General features: G+C 41.5%; 1 protein-coding gene across 2 annotated transcripts in view; it reads left to right on the forward strand.

Moving 5' to 3' along the window:
- Positions 1–364: 364 nt before the first annotated feature.
- LOC126351133 (sodium- and chloride-dependent GABA transporter ine) overlaps positions 365–18,780 on the forward strand; it is a 340,642-nt gene continuing 322,226 nt past the window's right edge. The window contains exon 1 of one of the 2 annotated variants that reach the window (XM_050002576.1): positions 365–543. The gene's annotated coding sequence lies outside the window, so the exon portion shown is untranslated. The remainder of the gene's footprint in view (positions 544–18,780) is intronic. The other variant, XM_050002579.1, reaches the window with a different exon arrangement.

Consider the following 18,780-nt stretch of genomic DNA (forward strand, 5'->3'; position numbering starts at 1 on the left):
AATCCTTGGGCGCGCCTTTATAAAGAATGGATATTTTGTTGAATGATACCGTCATTTGAAGCTTAATGTATGTTGTAATGAAACTTCGTGATGAAAGCAGTTTGTCAAGTCGTAAATATAACCCTGTAATAAATTCAAGAAAGAAAACTTCTGATTTATAAAGAATGTACGGGGAATAATTTTATTATGTGACCTATTACGATTCACATTTTATCAATCCTGGGTAAGATTCCAAATGTATTACGCTTTAAATGCGTGGCGAAATTGTTGGCAAATGTAAATAATTACACGAAGTAAGTTGTTTCATTTCAATGAAATTCAAACGACTACGAGCTCTTAAACTTGACCTGCAACAACTCAGTACCTAGTTGTCAATAGTTTATTCAAAACGCCGCTAGATGTCCGTCGCAATCCACGGCTACCAACGTGATGACAGGCTGCGCCGTTCATTCTACAGCAGTTACGACAAGAAAGCGACGAGCAACAGGTGTCGAATTCATGTGGTGGAGCCCTGTCGTCACATGTGTAGAGATCGTGCTTCAGGTAAATCTGCGAGTGCTTGAGTATGGCTATGAATAAGATTATTAGCTGCCTGCCAGTTATCTTTTGTCTGAATCATCTTTTTCTCGAGAAAATGAGTATTGTGTTCGGAAGATGTGTAATGACAACTCTTGGCTGTCATCAAAAGTCTCATTTTCTGCTTTCTCATTTTATTTTCGAATAGTAAACTGTGGGAGCCGGTTGATTCATTCGTTTACTCCAAAGCTATTCTAAATATTTCGTGTTCCACATCCATTTTCGCCGATGTGCATAATAGTGTCTTTAGCTAGCGGTATTGAATAATTCTGTTCGCTGTTTTAAATTAGGGAAGAATAGTGAATTAATGAACAAACAGCGAAAGGATTTAACCATTTCTTCTGATCTAATTTTAAAATTCTCTTGCACGTATTTCTATATGAATAATTTGACGTCTTACATAAATGTTCGTTTTGAAAGCCGGCGAACCTCATAACTTAAAAAAACAAAAAAAAAAAAACTTACGTAGCCGAACCTGTCCCAGAAGTATCTTGTCATTTTTCAATAAAAGCAAAACTGCGTTCCTCCAAAAGAAAAGTTTGTAAAAGCTAAACAAGTACGTTTTTCTTGTGCTGTGGCATTTATTCGCGATGTTTTTGATTTGCGGATGAGTGAATAAATCGAATAGCATACGAAACAAGCACTTTAAAATAGGAATCACTTCCCGAAAAGCATAGTGCAAAAATAAACATAATTGTGACTGGTAGCGTAGCAGGAAGTTATTTCGTAAACAAACCCATTGTTTTGACAGTCGCAGTCTTCCACCAACCATTTCCAGTGAATAAAATCAAAATACACGTGTCAAATTCAAAGAAAAAAAAAACCCATGTTAAGAACCCGTCGTTTGGGAAAATGTTTATATCTCGACGTGATTTTTTTCGAATTTTTATGCTTGGATAACAATTATTAACCTGGTGGATTCTACTGTGGTGAATCTACACATTTTCGCATTTTTCTGCTGAAAGCAGTGATTTTCATTAAAATTCTAATATTTTATGAATTGTTCTGGTTGAGAGTCTATGATATTTACACGTTTTGTCAGCAGCCCTTTAAGGCTTTAATCTTCGAAAGCTTTCTTGCTCCTTTCTATCTCAAGAACAGAATGCCTTTTTACTACCAACTTTGCGTCGCCCTTTTTTAGCTCTATCATTTTGTTTTTTCTTACTGCATTAGCTAGAAATTAATTCAGAGGTTATTTTCAGGTTCGAATCTTCGCGTGAATGGCAAGTTTGTGGTTCTCGTGTAATTAATTTCCCATAAACATTGATTGCTAAATTGCCAAAGGCTTCTTTTACACAAGCCACATTTTGTATCAAAATTCAAATGCGTGCATGGATTCGCCGGTAACTACACAAGAATATCTGGTTGGCAGCAGTTGCGGTGGCAACCAGCTGTTTGCGGACATCCGCTAGAACACACTTTCCTGGGTTACTTTAATCGAGCCATCTCGTAATATTTCCAAGGTATTAGCAATTATTTTAGCTTGCTGAAAACTTCTTCTTTCTAGTGAATTAATTACAGCAGCAATTTTAACGAAGCGATCAGCTACGGAGCACTATATCGTTACAGTGGACAACAAATATTTGGTCTATAACAAATTCCCTTGTTTGCTGGCAAAGCGCCGACTGCCGACGAAGCAAGATGTCGAAATGTTAAAGGTGTTTAAATCATAGGAACTTGCTATGAAATGAAACTCTAGAATCCGACAGCAAATCACATGCAGTTTCGAAGTGTGATGAATACTTCCAGCATTATTTCAGCGAAATGTAAACGTTAACGTTGATTTTTTTTTGTTGGCATTTTGTGAAATTCAATAAAGAATGGAAATGGAGTTCTCTTAAACCGTTAAAGGCAGATAAAAAACTGGAAAGCGAATTTTTGCCCCAGCTCTTAGGCGTCATTCTCCGATAATGAACTAATGTTGTCCATCAGCAGTGTGTTCGCTGAACGTGCGGGAATGAGGTTCTGCTAACAATGAACGAGTAATTACACCGTCAGAGGTCGTATTTTGTTGGGAAGAGATTACCGTGGTTTCGCGTTATAAATGAATTCTCGAGAAGACGAACAGATGACTTACTTGCAAAATAACAACAAATACCTGATCGTTGTTAGTTTCTACAGCTGTGTTAAAATGTGCTATTGATAGGGCGTCCTCCCAGCGGGCTCAGTTCAACAGTAGCTTCCTATTGTCTAAACTAAGCGTAGCACAATAGAGGAATATATTGCTGGAATGGATTTTATGACCAGAACCCGCAGGCACGGTGTCTTATCAGCACCTAGCCAAAGGAGATTCAGACGAGCGGTCATAGTTCTCGTATGGTGTCATCAGTAACAACCACTTTTTCAGTCACTATCGGATAAAGGCATTTTCCTGGCATAACATACCATGGTCATTAATGCCGGGCTTCCATTCTTATGTCGTCGTCACTATCGTTATTGATCACGAAGAATTCAAAAAAGAATTTCCCCACTTCCTCATCTGCCATTTCCCATGGTTACCCCATCACGCTCATTTCATTTTCAGTGTTGAACCATGGACCTTGCCGTTGGTGGGGAGGCTTGCGTGCCTCAACGATACAGATAGCCGTACCGTAGGTGCAACCACAACAGAGGGGTAATCTGTTGACAGGCCAGACAAACGTGTGGTTCCTGAAGAGGGGGCAGCAGCCTTTTCAGTAGTTGCAGGGGCAACAACAGTCTGGATGATTGACTGATCTGGCCTTGTAACACTAACCAAAATGGCCTCGCTGTTTTGGTACTGCGTACGGCTGAAAGCAAGGAGAAACTACAGCCGTAATTTTTCCCGAGGGCATGCAGCTTTACTGTATGATTAAATGATGATGGCATCCTCTTGGGTAACATATTCCGGAGCTAAAATAATCCCCCATTCGGATCTCCGGGCGGGGACTACTCAGGAGGACGTCGTTATCAGGAGAAAGAAAACTGGCGTTCTACGGATCGGAGCGTGGAATGTCAGATCCCTTAATCGGGCAGTTAGGTTAAAAAATTTAAAAAGGGAAATGGATAGGTTCAAAAGGTTCAAATGGCTCTGAACACTATGGGACTTAACATCTGAGGTCATCAGCCCCCTAGAACTTAGAACTATTTAAACCTAACTAACCTAAGGACATCACACATATCCATGCCCGAGGCAGGATTCGAACCTGCGACCGTAGCAGTCCCGCGGTTCCGGACTGCAGCGCCTAGAACCGCACGGCCACCGAGGCCGGCGAAATGGATAGGTTAAAGTTAGATATAGTAGGAATTAGTGAAGTTCGGTGGCAGGAGGAACAAGACTTTTTGGTCAGGTGAATACAGGGTTATAAATACAAGATCAAATAAGGGTAATGCAGGAGTAGGTTTAATAATGAATAAAAAAAATAGGAGTACAGGTAAGCTACTACAAACAGCATAGTGAACGCATTATTGTGGCCAAGATAGACACAAAGCCCACGCCTACTACAGTAGTAAAAGTTTATATGCCAACTAGCTCTGCAGATGACGAAGAAATTGAAGAAATGTGTGATGAGATAAAAGAAATTATTCAGGTAGTGAAGGGAGACGAAAATTTAATAGTCATGGTGACTGGAATTCATCGGTAGGAAAAGGGAGAGAAGGAAACATAGTAGGTGAATATGGATTGGGACTAAGAAATGAAAGAGGAAGCCGCCTGGTAGAATTTGACGCAGAGCATAACTTAATCATAGCTAACACTTAGTTTAAGAATCATGAAAGAAGGTTCTATACATGGAAGAACCCTGGAGTTACTAAAAGGTATCAGATAGATCATATAATGGTAAGACAGAGATTTAGGAACCAGGTTTTAAATAGTAAGACATTTCCAGGGGCAGATGTGGACTCTGACCACAATCTATTGCTTATGAACTGTAGATTAAAACTGAAGAAACTGCAAAAAGGTGAGAATTTAAGGAGATAGGACCTGGATAAATTGAAAGAACCAGAGGTTGTACAGAGTTTCAGGGAGAGCACAAGGGAACAATTGTCAGGAATGCAGGAAAGAAATACAGTAGTAGAAGAATGGGTAGCTTTGAGGGATGAAATAGTGAAGGCAGCAGAGGATCAAGGTAAAAAGATGAGGGCTGGTAGAAATCCTTGGGTAACAGAAGAAATATTGAATTTTATTGATGAAAGGAGAAAATATAAATATGCAATAAATGAAGCAGGCAAAAAGGAATACAAACGTCTCAAAAATGAGATTGACAGGAAGTGCAAAATGGCTAAGCAGGGATGGCTAGAGGACAAATGTAAGGATGTAGAGGCTTATCTCATTAGGGGTAAGATAGATACTGCCTAAAGGAAAATTAAAGAGAACTACTTGCATGAATATAATGAGCTTTGATGGAAACCCAGATCTAAGCAAAGAAGGGAAAGCGGAAAGGTGGAAGGAGTATATAGAGGGTCTATAAAAGGGCGATGGACTTGAGGACAATATTATGGAAATGGAAGAGGATGTAGATGAAGATGAAATCGGAGATACGATACTGCGTGAAGAGTTTGACAGAGCACTGAAAGACCTGAGTCGAAACAAGGCCCCGGAGTAGACAACATTCCATTAGAACTACTGACAGCCTTGGGAAAGCCAGTCCTGACAAAACTCTACCATCTGGTGAGCAAGATGTATGAAACAGGCGAAATACCCTCAGACTTCAAGAATAATATAATAATTCCAATCCCAAAGAAAGCAGGTGTTGACAGATGTGAAAATTACCGAGCTATCAGTTTAATAAGTCACAGCTGCCAAATACTAACGCCAATTCTTTACAGACGAATGTAAAAACTGATAGAAGCCGACCTCGGGGAAGATCAGTTTGGATTCCGTAGAAATATTGGAGCACGTGAGGCAATACTGACCCTACGACTTATCTTGGAAGCTAGATTGAGGAAGGGCAAACTTACGTTTCTAGCATTTGTGGACTTAGAGAAAGCTTTTGACAATGTTGACTGGAATACTCTCTTTCAGATTCTGAGGTGTCAGGGGTAAAATACAGGGAACGAAAGGCTATTTACAATTTGTACAGAAACCAGATGGCAGTTACAAGAGTTGAGGGGCATGAAAGGGAAGCAGTGGTTGGGAAGGGAGTGAGACAGGGTTGTAGCCTATCCCCGATGTTATTCAATCTGTATACTGAGCATGCAATATAGGAAACAAAAGAAAAGTTCGGAGTAGGAATTAAAATCCATGGAGAAGGAATAAAAACTTTGAGGTTCGCCGATGACATTGTAATTCTGTCAGTCAGCAGAGGACTTGTAAGAGCAGTTGAAGGGAATGGACAGTGCCTTGAAAGGAGGATATAAGATGAACATCAACAAAAGCAAAATGAGGATAATTTAATGTAGTCGAATTAAGTCGGGTGATGCTGAGGGAATTAGGTTAGGAAATGACACACTTAAAGTAGTAAAGGATTTTTGCTATTTGGGGAGCAAAATAACTGATGATGCTCGGAGTAGAGAGGATATAAAATGTAGACTGGCAATGGCAAGGAAGGCGTTTCTGAAGAAGAAAAATTTAACATCGAGTATTGATTTAAGTGTCAGGAAGTCGTTTCTGAAAGTATTTGTATGGAGTGTACCATGTATGGAAGTGAAACGTGGACGAAAAATAGTTTAGACAAGAAGAGAATAGAAGCTTTCGAAATGTGGTGCTACAGAAGAATGCTGAAGATTAGATGGTTAGATCACACAACTAATGAGGAGGTATTGAATAGAATTGGGGAAAAGAGAAATTTGTCGCACAACTTGACTAGAAGAAGGGATCGGTTGGTAGGACGTGTTCTGAGGTATCAAGCGATCACCAATTTAGTATTGGAAGGCAGCGTGCTGGGTAAAAATCGTAGAGGGAGACCAAGAGATAAACACACTAAGCAGATTCATGATGTGGTGGCTGTGGGTTCTGGGAGACGAAGCAGCTTGAACAGGATAGAGTAACATGGAGAGCTGCATCAAACCAGTCTCTGGACTGAAGACTACAACAACAACAACAACGACAACAACAACATGTTGTGTTTGGGAGTAGCAATCAATAAAATTGTTAAAGTTATGATGTAGTTGACTCCAGTATAACGGGGTGATAAATATTCTTAAGAGTGAATCAAGAGCTTAATCTTTACTGAAGAGCTTTGCAACAAACTAACAATGTCAGCTTCAGTTGTAAACACATGCTGTCATGAGGAAGCCAATCCCAAATGACAGAGATTCACAACCAACTTTAGACGGTGCATATAAATCCACATTCGCGGCCACTTCAGTATGGTAGTCAGTTTCACGAGCTTCATGAAATGCTTTTATAGGCATGTACAGGGTACTCAACCTGCCACTTCTGTACTAGACTGGTCTGACACTGTAGTCCAGACTACCATCAGTTTTTGTGGTGTTTGACTGGAGAAATAAAAGATCCATAATCTGCATCAAGCTCTTCTAAAGGCTGAATCTTCTGCATGTTCTTCTATGACCTATTCCCAGCAGTTAATTTCACTACGAGCCACAACTTCATTGGGATGTTACTATTACAGGTCTGTGAAGTCCTCCTTATAGACCTAAAAGAAATTTTCACTGATGACAGTTGATCTCTCTAACTCTAAAAGAGCCAAGCAGAAATGAATAAATAATGTGCCCGTTACATTCACGTATGTGCATAATTCGTTTTCGACATATTGAAAATTTTCAGCAATCACCCTACATGTGAACTGTGAGCGGAAATAATTTATATTATCTCTGTGCCTACCATTCATGAGGTAATTTTTTGAAAAATATCATCTGCGACGTTCATTCTTTAGTAGAGGCGGTGGTTCACAGCATAAGTGGATATACATTAACTAGGAACTGAATCCATGACAGTCTCTTTACATGAAGGTCGCGGAAGAAGCGAGCTGTACAAATGACTCTCCTATTGATTTTATACTGCGTAATGTAGGAAACGTTGTTCTGAATATAATTCATCGTATTTTATATCAGAAGAGTAAACCCATAAATGTCTAACGTAAAATAGCCCCGAAAAAGATTGCCCCAAAGGTCTACATCTACATCTACATCTACATGACTACTCTGCAATTCACATTTAAGTGCTTGGCAGAGGGTTCATCGAACCACAATCATACTATCTCTCTACTATTCCACTCCCGAACAGCGAGCGGGAAAAACGAACACCTAAACCTTTCTGTTCGAGCTCTGATTTCTCTTATTTTATTTTGATGATCATTCCTACCTATGTAGGTTGGGCTCAACAAAATATTTTCGCATTCGGAAGAGAAAGTTGGTGACTGAAATTTCGTAAAAAGCTCTCGCCGCGACGAAAAACGTCTATGCTGTAATGACTTCCATCCCAACTCGTGTATCATATCTGCCACACTCTCTCCCCTATAACGCGATAATACAAAACGAGCTGCCCTTCTTTGCACCCTCTCGATGTCCTCCGTCAATCCCACCTGGTAAGGATCCCACACCGCGCAGCAATATTCTAACAGAGGACGAACGAGTGTAGTGTAAGCTGTCTCTTTAGTGGACTTGTTGCATCTTCTAAGTGTCCTGCCAATGAAACGCAACCTTTGGCTCGCCTTCCCGACAATATTATCTATGTGGTCCTTCCAACTGAAGTTGTTTGTAATTTTAACACCCAGGTACTTAGTTGAATTGACAGCCTTGAGAATTGTACTATTTATCGAGTAATCGAATTCCAACGGATTTCTTTTGGAACTCATGTGGATCATCTCACACTTTTCGTTATTTAGCGTCAACTGCCACCTGACACACCATACAGCAATCTTTTCTAAATCGCTTTGCAGCTGATACTGGTCTTCGGATGACCTTACTAGACGGTAAATTACAGCATCATCTGCGAACAACCTAAGAGAACTGCTCAGATTGTCACCCAGGTCATTTATATAGATCAGGAACAGTAGAGGTCCCAGGACGCTTCCCTGGGGGACACCTGATATCACTTCAGTTTTACTCGATGATTTGCCGTCTATTACTACGAACTGCGACCTTCCTGACAGGAAATCACGAATCCAGTCGCACAACTGAGACGATACCCCATAGCTCCGCAGCTTGATTAGAAGTCGCTTGTGAGGAACGGTGTCAAAAGCTTTCCGGAAATCTAGAAATACGGAATCAACTTGAGATCCCCTGTCGATAGCGGCCATTACTTCGTGCGAATAAAGAGCTAGCTGCGTTGCACAAGAGCGATGTTTTCTGAAGCCATGCTGATTACGTGTCAATAGATCGTTCCCTTCGAGGTGATTCATAATGTTTGAATACAGTATATGCTCCAAAACCCTACTGCAAACCGACGTCAATGATATAGGTCTGTAGTTAAATGGATTACTCCTACTACCCTTCTTGAACACTGGTGCGACCTGCGCAATTTTCCAATCTGTAGGTACAGATCTATCGGTGAGCGAGCGGTTGTATATGAGTGCTAAGTAGGGAGCTATAGTATCAGCGTAATCTGAAAGGAACCTAATCGGTATACAATCTGGACCTGAAGACTTGCCCGTATCAAGCGATTTGAGTTGCTTCGCAACCCCTAAGGTATCTACTTCTAAGAAACTCATGCTAGCAGATGTTCGTGTTTCAAATTCTGGAATATTCCATTCGTCTTCCCTGGTGAAGGAATTTCGGAAAACTGCGTTCAATAACTCCGCTTTAGCGGCGCAGTCGTCGATAACAGTACCATCGGCACTGCGCAGCGAAGGTATTGACTGCGTCTTGCCGCTTGTGTACTTTACATACGACCAGAATTTCTTCGGATTTTCTACCAAATTTCGAGACAATGTTTCGTTGTGGAACCTATTAAAGGCATCTCGCATCGAAGTACGTGCCAAATTTCGCGCGTCTGTAAATTTTAGCCCATCTTCAGGATTTCGCGTTCTTCTGAACTTCGCATGCTTTTTCCGTTGCCTCTGCAACAGCGTTCGGACCTTTTTTGTGTACCACGGGGGATCCGTTCCATCTCTTACCAATTTATGAGGTATGAATATCTCAATTGCTGTTGCTACTATATCTTTGAATTTGAGCCACATCTCGTCTACATTCGCATAATCAGTTCGGAAGGAATGGAAATTGTCTTTTAGGAAGGCTTCTAGTGGAACTTTATCCGCTTTTTTAAATAAAATTATTTTGCGTTTGTTTTTGATGGATTTGGAAGAAATGGTATTGAGCCTAGCTACAATGACCTTGTGATCACTAATCCCTGTATCAGTCATGATGCTCTCTATCAGCTCTGGATTGTTTGTGGCCAAGAGGTCAAGTGTGTTTTCGCAACCATTTACAATTCGCGTGGGTTCGTGGACTAACTGCTCTAAATAATTTTCGGAGAATGCATTTAGGACAATCTCGGAAGACGTTTTGTGCCTACCACCGGTTTTGAACAAGTATTTTTGCCAACATACCGAGGGTAGGTTGAAGTCCCCACCAACTATAACCGTATGAGTGGGGTATTTATTTGTTACGAGACTCAAACTTTCTCTGAACTGTTCCGCAACTGTATCATCGGAGTCTGGGGGTCGGTAGAAGGAGCCAATTATTAACTTAATTCGGCTGTTAAGTATAACCTCCACCCACACCAATTCGCACAGAGTATCTACTTCGACTTCACTACAAGATAAACCACTACTGACAGACACCAACACTCCACCACCAATTCTGCCTAATCTATCTTTCCTGAACACCGTCTGAGACTTCGTAAAAATTTCTGCAGAACTTATTTCAGGCTTTAGCCAGCTTTCTGTACCTATAACGATATCAGCTTCTGTGCTTTCTATTAGCGCTTGAAGCTCAGGGACTTTTCCAGCGCAACTACAACAATTTACAACTATAATTCCGACTGTTCCTTGATCCAAGCACGTCCTGTAATTGCCAAGCACCCTTTGACATTGCAGCCCATCCCGCACTTTCCCGAGGCCTTCTAACCTAAAAAACCGCCCAGTCCACGCCACACAGCCTCCGCTACCCGTGTAGCCGCCAGCTGAGTGTAGTGAACTCCTGACCTATTCAGCGGAACCCGAAACCCCACCACCCTATGGCGCAAGTCAAGGAATCTGCAGCCAATACGGTCGCAAAACCGTCTGAGCCTCTGATTCAGACCCTCCACCCGGCTCTGCACCAAAGGTCCGCAGTCGGTTCTGTCAACGATGCTGCAGATGGTGAGCTCTGCCTTCATCTCGTAAGCAAGACCGGCAGCCTTCACCAAATCAGATAGCCGCTGGAATCCAGAGAGAATTTCCTCAGATCCAAAGCGACACACGTCATTAGTGCCGACATGTGCCACCACCTGCAGCTGGCTGCACCCTGTGCTCTTCATGGCATCCGGAAGGACCCTTTCGACATCAGGAATGACTCCTCCCGGAATGCACACGGAGTGCACACTGGATTTCTTCCCCTCCTTAGCCGCCATATCCCTAAGGGGCCCCATTACGCGCCTAACATTGGAGCTCCCAAATATTCAAGCCATTAGTCACTCGTTCCCTGGTATCTCAGAACTATCTGCATAGAAACATAAAAATAGTATTAATACTCACCATAGAAGCTATTTTGAATATGGGGACACCAATAAAATCTATCGTTTGTGATATATAAAATAAAAATAATAAACAATATTTCAGACTAGATGTATTTACCAGTGTCACTTAAAGGGTTGGTAGAGTGAAGTTCAAGACACCACGGTACCGTAACTGAAGTGAGCGCAGTCAATTCATCAGTGATTATAATCCCTGTTCGGTATATTTCCGTATTTTAAATTACCCCAAAGACATACGGATTAGGGATTAATACTCTTTATTTTTGTTTCTTCATAGCTTTTATATTACCCCCATCAAAGCACTCCTTTCCTCGATCTTTACACCGCTCCATTCGAATTTTCACTGCTCAACGCAGTGTTTTGAAGTTTATCTTCTGAAAGCACGTTCGTGGTCTCTTTCACAACTTTAGCTGTCTCAAATCTTATTCTTTTCTGAGCGGATTACGCTTTGGGGAACAGAAAAGTCAGACGGAGCAATATCTAGTGAATAGGTTGGATGTTCCAACACAGGGATCCCCTGCTTCGCCAAAAACGGCTTGACAGGCGACAGTTTCTTGGGAACGATTTTGAACAAACTTTCCTCTTATAAAAATGTTCATGTAAAATCTGCCGAATTGTTTGTCAATTTTTACAACAGCAGTAACCACACAAGTACTCATAATCGTCTTTTCGGATTAATCTCCAATTCTATCTTTCTTTCTTTCTCTCCAGTGCTTTCTAACGTTGCTCACGTTGAGTGTCGCCCTAAGCTTGACTCATCTTCAATTTCCTTGTCCACTTTGAACCGCGTAATTACCTCAAAAATTTGAGTAGGTGAAAGACATACATCACCGTATCCTCGTTTCAATAGAGAATGGATTTCTGTGGCTGTCTTTCTAAGTTTCTCGTGGATGTTTACATTACTCTGCCCCTCTTTCAGAATTTTTTCGACGGGCAGCGGGTCCAAGGTCTGGCACAAACGAAATGCCACGGTCCGACTGGTGGGTCTGCAGGTGAATGGGTAGCGGCAATGTAGAGAGGAGATGTCATTTGATTCGGCGATGTGGAGTTTAGACTTAATGGCCTGCTCTGTTGTCTGTTAAAACATCTGTCCAACTACGTTTTTAGTCAGATCCCGTACAGAGGAAAAAGTAACACTGGCTTAAACTGTCTGGGGAGACCATTATCATATTGGTGCGAGTATCAGGCTAATAATTGTTTTCGTAGATTGGTTCAGCTTGGATTTTCGCAAATTTAACTCCAAGCATTTGCCATGTGTGAGCAGATAAAATGTATGTAAATGAAATGGTGTGTTGATAGTCTTTATCTGATTGTATGCAGATGGCTGGAGATCTCGTATTTGAGCTAATGTAATACGTATATGAATTGGTTATTATGAGAACTAGTTACCAAAATTGGTAGTTTCTGAACTTTTACTGCACTTCTCTCATGACAGATGTTCAGCCACAAACTGCGTTTTAGTGTCGAATCCTGTGAGAGAAAACAACCACAGCTTGTAACAAAACACGTTTACTGTGTTGGTAGGACAAGCCCGCATCACATTTCTTTTTTCTAAGCTGCCAATTTTTCAGCTTCTCGTTACCCTGATAGAAATCGGTGTGTAGCTCTGTGAATACTTGTTGCAGAACTTTATATATCTTATAGTGGAAGTTTCAGGGAAAGTATACGATCACTGGTGATAGTGCGCCTTCACTGGCCCATTTAGTGAAAGTGGGTTATTGGTTCAAGTTCTGTCAAACAATACACATTGACTATGGATAGTGCACTATCACTAGTGAATGTATACCTTCACTGCCAAGAGGTAAGGAATATGAACCATGGCTGTAATAACAAAACAGTCGTACTTCGAAAGTTGCATTTGACCAACTGTAGTTTGAAGACATTGTCACTATGTGAAATTCATTTATTGCAACAAGGACTTGCACCGCGTTACTTTGACCTGCGCAACACAGATTTGTTTTTGCAGAAGCATCTCAGAGACTGACATGTTTGCTGGCAGTTGCATTGGAAGAATCCGTGGCCGCTTCCCATCTACTGAGACGTCGCAACTGTCCTCAGGGCAACAGTTTTCTTTGCTGGAACTTCCTCTGAGGTTATTATTAGGGGGCAAGTACTGAATTGGTACCTGAAACAAAACGTTCTAGTTGTAGCTGCAGTGGCATATCGTATCGTCCCTTCCATAATTATTTTAAAACAAACAATTCATTATCGTGCGTATAGTTGACTCAGCACACAATCTCTCGTCCCGATTCGGTAGAAGCCCTAGGCCGTTGTCCCGAGGACGACAGCCAAGATCGACCTAGCATCCCCTCTTCCTCTATCGAAGTCGGCACCTGGATCTCTCACAGTACAGCTCTTTTCCATTGTTGGAAAGCAGCGATCAGAACCCTGCCGCGTTCTTTGCGCTTGCTCTTCTAAGCATTTGTACGCTTCAGTTTTGTGTTTTATAATAGCACGAGTCGACTCGTCTAAATCAGTCAAGCAGTAGTCATTATTGCCAGGAATACTTTTTCTGTCTGTTCTCGACTTCTGTTCCTATTGGTATGTTATCCTCTTGCAATGGAGAGTTACTGTATATTTTCGGGGTCATCCTCAAAGTAAACGTTCATCAGTGCTTCAGGAGGTAAACTTGTTGAAGACAAACCATGTTTAGGAGGGCAGCCAAACATCGCTTTGTGCGAAGATCTTTTAATTCCAAAAATGTACAGCGCTATTCTTTATTAGCTGCACAAATCTGCGGTGTTGTGCTCTTGCATCCATGTAGTTAGCGTATTTTCTATGTCTATTTTGCTCGCTCTACACTGTCTTGGCTCTGGCTGTGTCTAGGTTTACCACGGACAATATTAAAACTGGGCCATAGTTCAGTTAAGCTTCTCATTATTTTGTTAACGAACTCTCTACCATTGTCAGACTGTAATACTGAGGGAGCGCCTAACAACGTAAAAATATCAATAAAGTTATCTCATACCTCTTCAACTGCTTTGGACTTCAGTGGCCTGAGAACAACGAATTTAGTGAGGCGGTCTTGATAAACTCCATTTGGTTGTGATTGGAAGTCGATGAGATCAACTTGACATCTGGAATGTAGCTTCTTGTTCAGCATTGGCTTCACTACTATCCCCTTTTCTGACCTTTTTGATTTTTTAAACAAGGCTGACACAAAGTAAAATAAATTTGGACATCTCTGTATGTTAAATTACAGAACTTTGAAGCTAAGCATTTCATCATTCGATCGCGTCCACCGAGGCCAGTCATTACATGAGCATCATGCAGAATATCATACAGTTCTTAAGCATAGTATTTAATGTCACAACTTCCAGCACTTCGTATCTCTTCAAAAACTTTTAGTCCAGATCTTAGTTATTTAGCCTTGCTGATAAGTGGCTTGTACATTTCTGTCCATGAACGGAGAATTATAGCGGAGATTTCCCCGATCCACTCTAAGATGTTCGTAGAGCTTCACTGATTCGACCATAGCTACACTGATGTGTACTGTAATTGCACTACTGTCAACTACAGCTGTGTCCGCAGCTCGTTGTCTAGGGGCTAGCGTTACCGCCACTGGTTCACAGGGTTCCAGGTTCGAATCCCGTCCGGGTTGGGGATTTTCTCTGCCCAAGAACTGGGTATATGTGTTGTACTCAACATTCATCATAATAATTTGTGGGAGTAATGGAAATGAGCGTTTGGCGTCATTGGACGGGAGGCCCCTTGTGGGGCAGGTCCGGTCGACTTGGTGCGGGTCACATTTCCTTCGATGCCACATTGGGCGACCCGCGCGTCGGATGGGGATGAAATGATAACACAGCACCCAGTCCCTGAGCGGAGAAAATCTCCGACCCAGCCGCGAATCGAACCCGGGCCCGTAGGACGGCAATCCGTCACGCTGACCACTCAGCTATCGGGGAGGACTTTTGTGGAAGTGACCAGACTGGACTGTGAAAAGAAAATGGACTGTGTAAAAACTGAGACTTTGTATGGGCGCTGATGACCGCGCAGTTTAGCGCCCCACAAAACCAAACTGTAAGCAACCACAGCTGTACTACTGTAAACCGCAAGTGCACTGCTATCGACCATAACTGCACTGCTGTATAACATAACAACGACGAGCTGACGATAATTACATTCATGCTGATGCGTGGTAGCAATGTTGGCAGCATCGTTAATAACCCGGGAGCAGCGATGGTACACCTTCGCTAGCGGATGATATGCTACTGTACACTTTCCCTAGCCGAGTACAGTGATAGTTCACCTTCACTAGTGGATGTGTTTTTATCCAGTTTATGGTAAGCTCTCACTTATCATTTTAGTGATGGTGTTCAACCACCAGGGAAGGTTTACCTTCCTAATCTTCCACTTACACTGTAACATAAACACGGCACTGGAGTACTGAGACATTATTTAAGAGCCCTAGCATCACATTTAGAGTTACACGAGTATCATCACAGTGAACTAAAAATAAAGGAAGGGAATTCTTAAAATTAATGGTTGTTGTTGTCGTCGTCGTAATCGTCGCCGCCGCCGTCGTCATCGTTTTCAGTCCGAAGACTAGTGTGATGTAGCTCTCCAGGTAGTTCATTTTGTCCAAGTTTATCTCTGTTTTATTACCGCTACCTAAATTCACTTGAACCTGTTTACTTTACACGAATCTTAGTCTCCCTCTAGAATTTTTAACTCTCTCTCTCTCTCTCTCTCTCTCTCTCTCTCTCTCTCTTTCTTTTTTCCCTTTCATTACCAAATCTATTCCTTGATACCTCAGGCGGCATCCTATCAACTGATCCTTTCTTTTAGCCCGATTGTGCAATATTTTTTTTCTTTAATTCGGCTCAGTATCTCCTCTTAGTTGGTGTAAACATCTAATTTTCAGAATTCTCCTCTACCTACTACAAAAGATTCCATCGTTTTCTTGCCTAAACTATTTATTGCCCACGTTTCACTTCCATACGAGAGTATATTCCAGAGAAGTATCTTCAGAAAAGACTCACAACATTTAAAGTACTATTCCGTGTTAACAAATTTGTTTACAAAAAATGCTTTTCTTGTTGTCAGTCTGCATTTTACAACCCCTCCATTTCAACCATCAACAGTTATTTTTCTGTCTGGATAGCAAGACTCGTCCACATCATTTAATTCTCTTTCTCTAGGTCGGCTCTTACATGTATTTTCATTCTTCTATAAATAATTAGTGGTATTAATTGTAGTTAATGTAAAAGACAGAGACAGATTCACTGTCAGAAGACTTAGAAATTGGAAGTTAATCAACAAGGGAACTCCCTTACAGATTTTTAATATACGAGGGTTATAACTGTAATAGTGGTACAAAATACATGTTTCAAATTTTTACTGACCATCGAAATAGTCACCAGCATTGTGTATAACCCGTTGCCAGCGATGTGGAAGTCGTAGGATACTCTTAGCAGTGCCAGTTGTGCTGACAGAGAGGCGCGGTCTAATGCCGAACGAGTTTGTAGCACTTCTGAAGCGAATGCCGTGAAGTGTTTCCTTCAGTTTAGAAGTTGAGTTGAACTTACTAGAGCTTAAGTCAGGGGAGTGCCGTAGGTGGTGTAGCACTTAGCAGCCCCATCAGTCAAACAACTCAGTAACAGCTAGCACTGTACGTGCTTCAGCATGATTATGTTGTTGTTGTTGTCTTCAGTCCTGAGACTGGTTTGATGCAGCTCTCCATGCTACTCTATCCTGTGCAAGCTGCTTCATCTCCCAGTACCTACTGCAACCTGCATCCTTCTGAATCTGCTTAGTGTACTCATCTCTCGGTCTCCCTCTACGATTTTTACTCTCCACGCTGCCCTCCAATGCTAAATTTGTGATCCCTTGATGCCTCAAAACATGTCCTACCAACCGATCCCTTCTTCTAGTCAAGTTGTGCCACAAACTTCTCCCCAATCCGATTCAATACCTCCTCATTAGTTACGTGATCTATCCACCTTATCTTGAGTATTCTTCTGTAGCACCACATTTCGAAAGCTTCTATTCTCTTCTTGTCCAAACTATTTATCGTCCACGTTTCACTTCCATACATGGTACACTCCATACAAATACTTTCAGAAACGACTTCCTGACACTTAATACTCGATGTTAAATTTCTCTTCTTCAGAAACGCTTTCCTTGCCATTGCCAGTCTACATTTTATATCCTCTCTACTTCGACCATAATCAGTTATTTTACTTCCTAAATAGCAAAACTCCTTTACTACTTTAAGTGTCTCATTTCCTAATCTAATTCCCTCAGCATCACCCGATTTAATTTCACTACAGCATGATTATATATTCAGCGATCACAGACCCTGTAGACCACGCGCCGCTTCCACAAACTGCCTCCATTCCTCCCTGTCTTTTTATTTAGCATATCATAACACCCAACAAATTAGAAGTCCGAGATGGACTATATTATATTACCACCAGCTGTGTGGCATAGCGGTTAAAGCATTGCTGACTGGCATCCTCCTGGTTGCCAATTCGAATCCCCAGCACCAGCAATTAGTTGTTATTTAATATTTGTCATTCATGGAGAATTCTCGAAATCTCTTATGTTTGTATACTATACATCTGTACAACTACACTGTCCAGGAGTTCAGTTAAGTTCTGGCTGTACGTTGTTGTTCGTAACAAACGTACATTTAGAGCTAAATGTTGTACATCTTTGATGATCCTGCTTTCGGATTTGGACTACATTGCACGACGTGATACAAAATGTACAATAGTTCTTGCGAGTAGGCGCTAGTGCTTGATTTTGTAGTGAAACTAGGCCTTTGCTAGAGGGCTCTGCTATTTGATTTTAGTCTTTACATGGAGTATTTTAGGTGCTATCACCTAACTCGCTTTAATGTAAAGGTCGTAATATGATTTTTCCCACGTTCCTCAGGGCCGATGAGAACTAATAATCCTGGCCACGTGGGGTCGTTAGAGATAAAGCACTAGCACAATTTGGCAAGGACAGAGACGTACATGGCCCTTTGTCTGTGAATGGAAGAACCACCCAGTTACTCGCGTAATATGATGTGCGCTGCCAAAGAAAATGTTGGACGATATGGTTGAACGAGGATTTGAACCACTCCCCTTTAACTTAAGAGACCAGTGTCTTAACCACTGGGGCCTCTCGCTCTGTACTATAGCTTCATATGACAACGTTTAAGCAATTTTTTAAAATATAACGCTGTGGTGGTGTGATAAGGCTGGCAAATTTCCATGAAAGAATGGAATATTTTTGTTACGCCTTTGTGGTTGGTAAGCTAGATTATTCCAAGGATCGTATGAAGAATTTAAACAGTGTACTGCGTACAGTTCATTGTAAACACCTATCTGAATTGGTCAGTATGAAGACTGCAAGTGAAAAATTGAGAAAAGTGTTTGCTGCTGCTACTAAGCATTTTCATTTGATTACCGCAGAAATCAAACCAAAATTGGCCGACGTTCACGCGTATTCTGCGTCATTATTGAAGACACTTTACTTTTGAATTAATGAATTTAGACATGGTCGGACAAGCACTGAAGACAGAGCGCTCCGTGCTTCCACGTGAGGTCGCCACAAAGGAAACGATTAACAGGATCCATGATATGAAGATAGCCGAGAGATATTTGTGAGATTTCTGAGACTGTAGGCACCACGAATAAGTGAGCATAATGTCCTGCTCTGGGAATTAGCTATGAAGA

Source organism: Schistocerca gregaria, chromosome 1, assembly GCF_023897955.1.
Source record: "Schistocerca gregaria isolate iqSchGreg1 chromosome 1, iqSchGreg1.2, whole genome shotgun sequence".
Taxonomy (NCBI): Eukaryota; Metazoa; Arthropoda; class Insecta; order Orthoptera; family Acrididae; genus Schistocerca; species Schistocerca gregaria.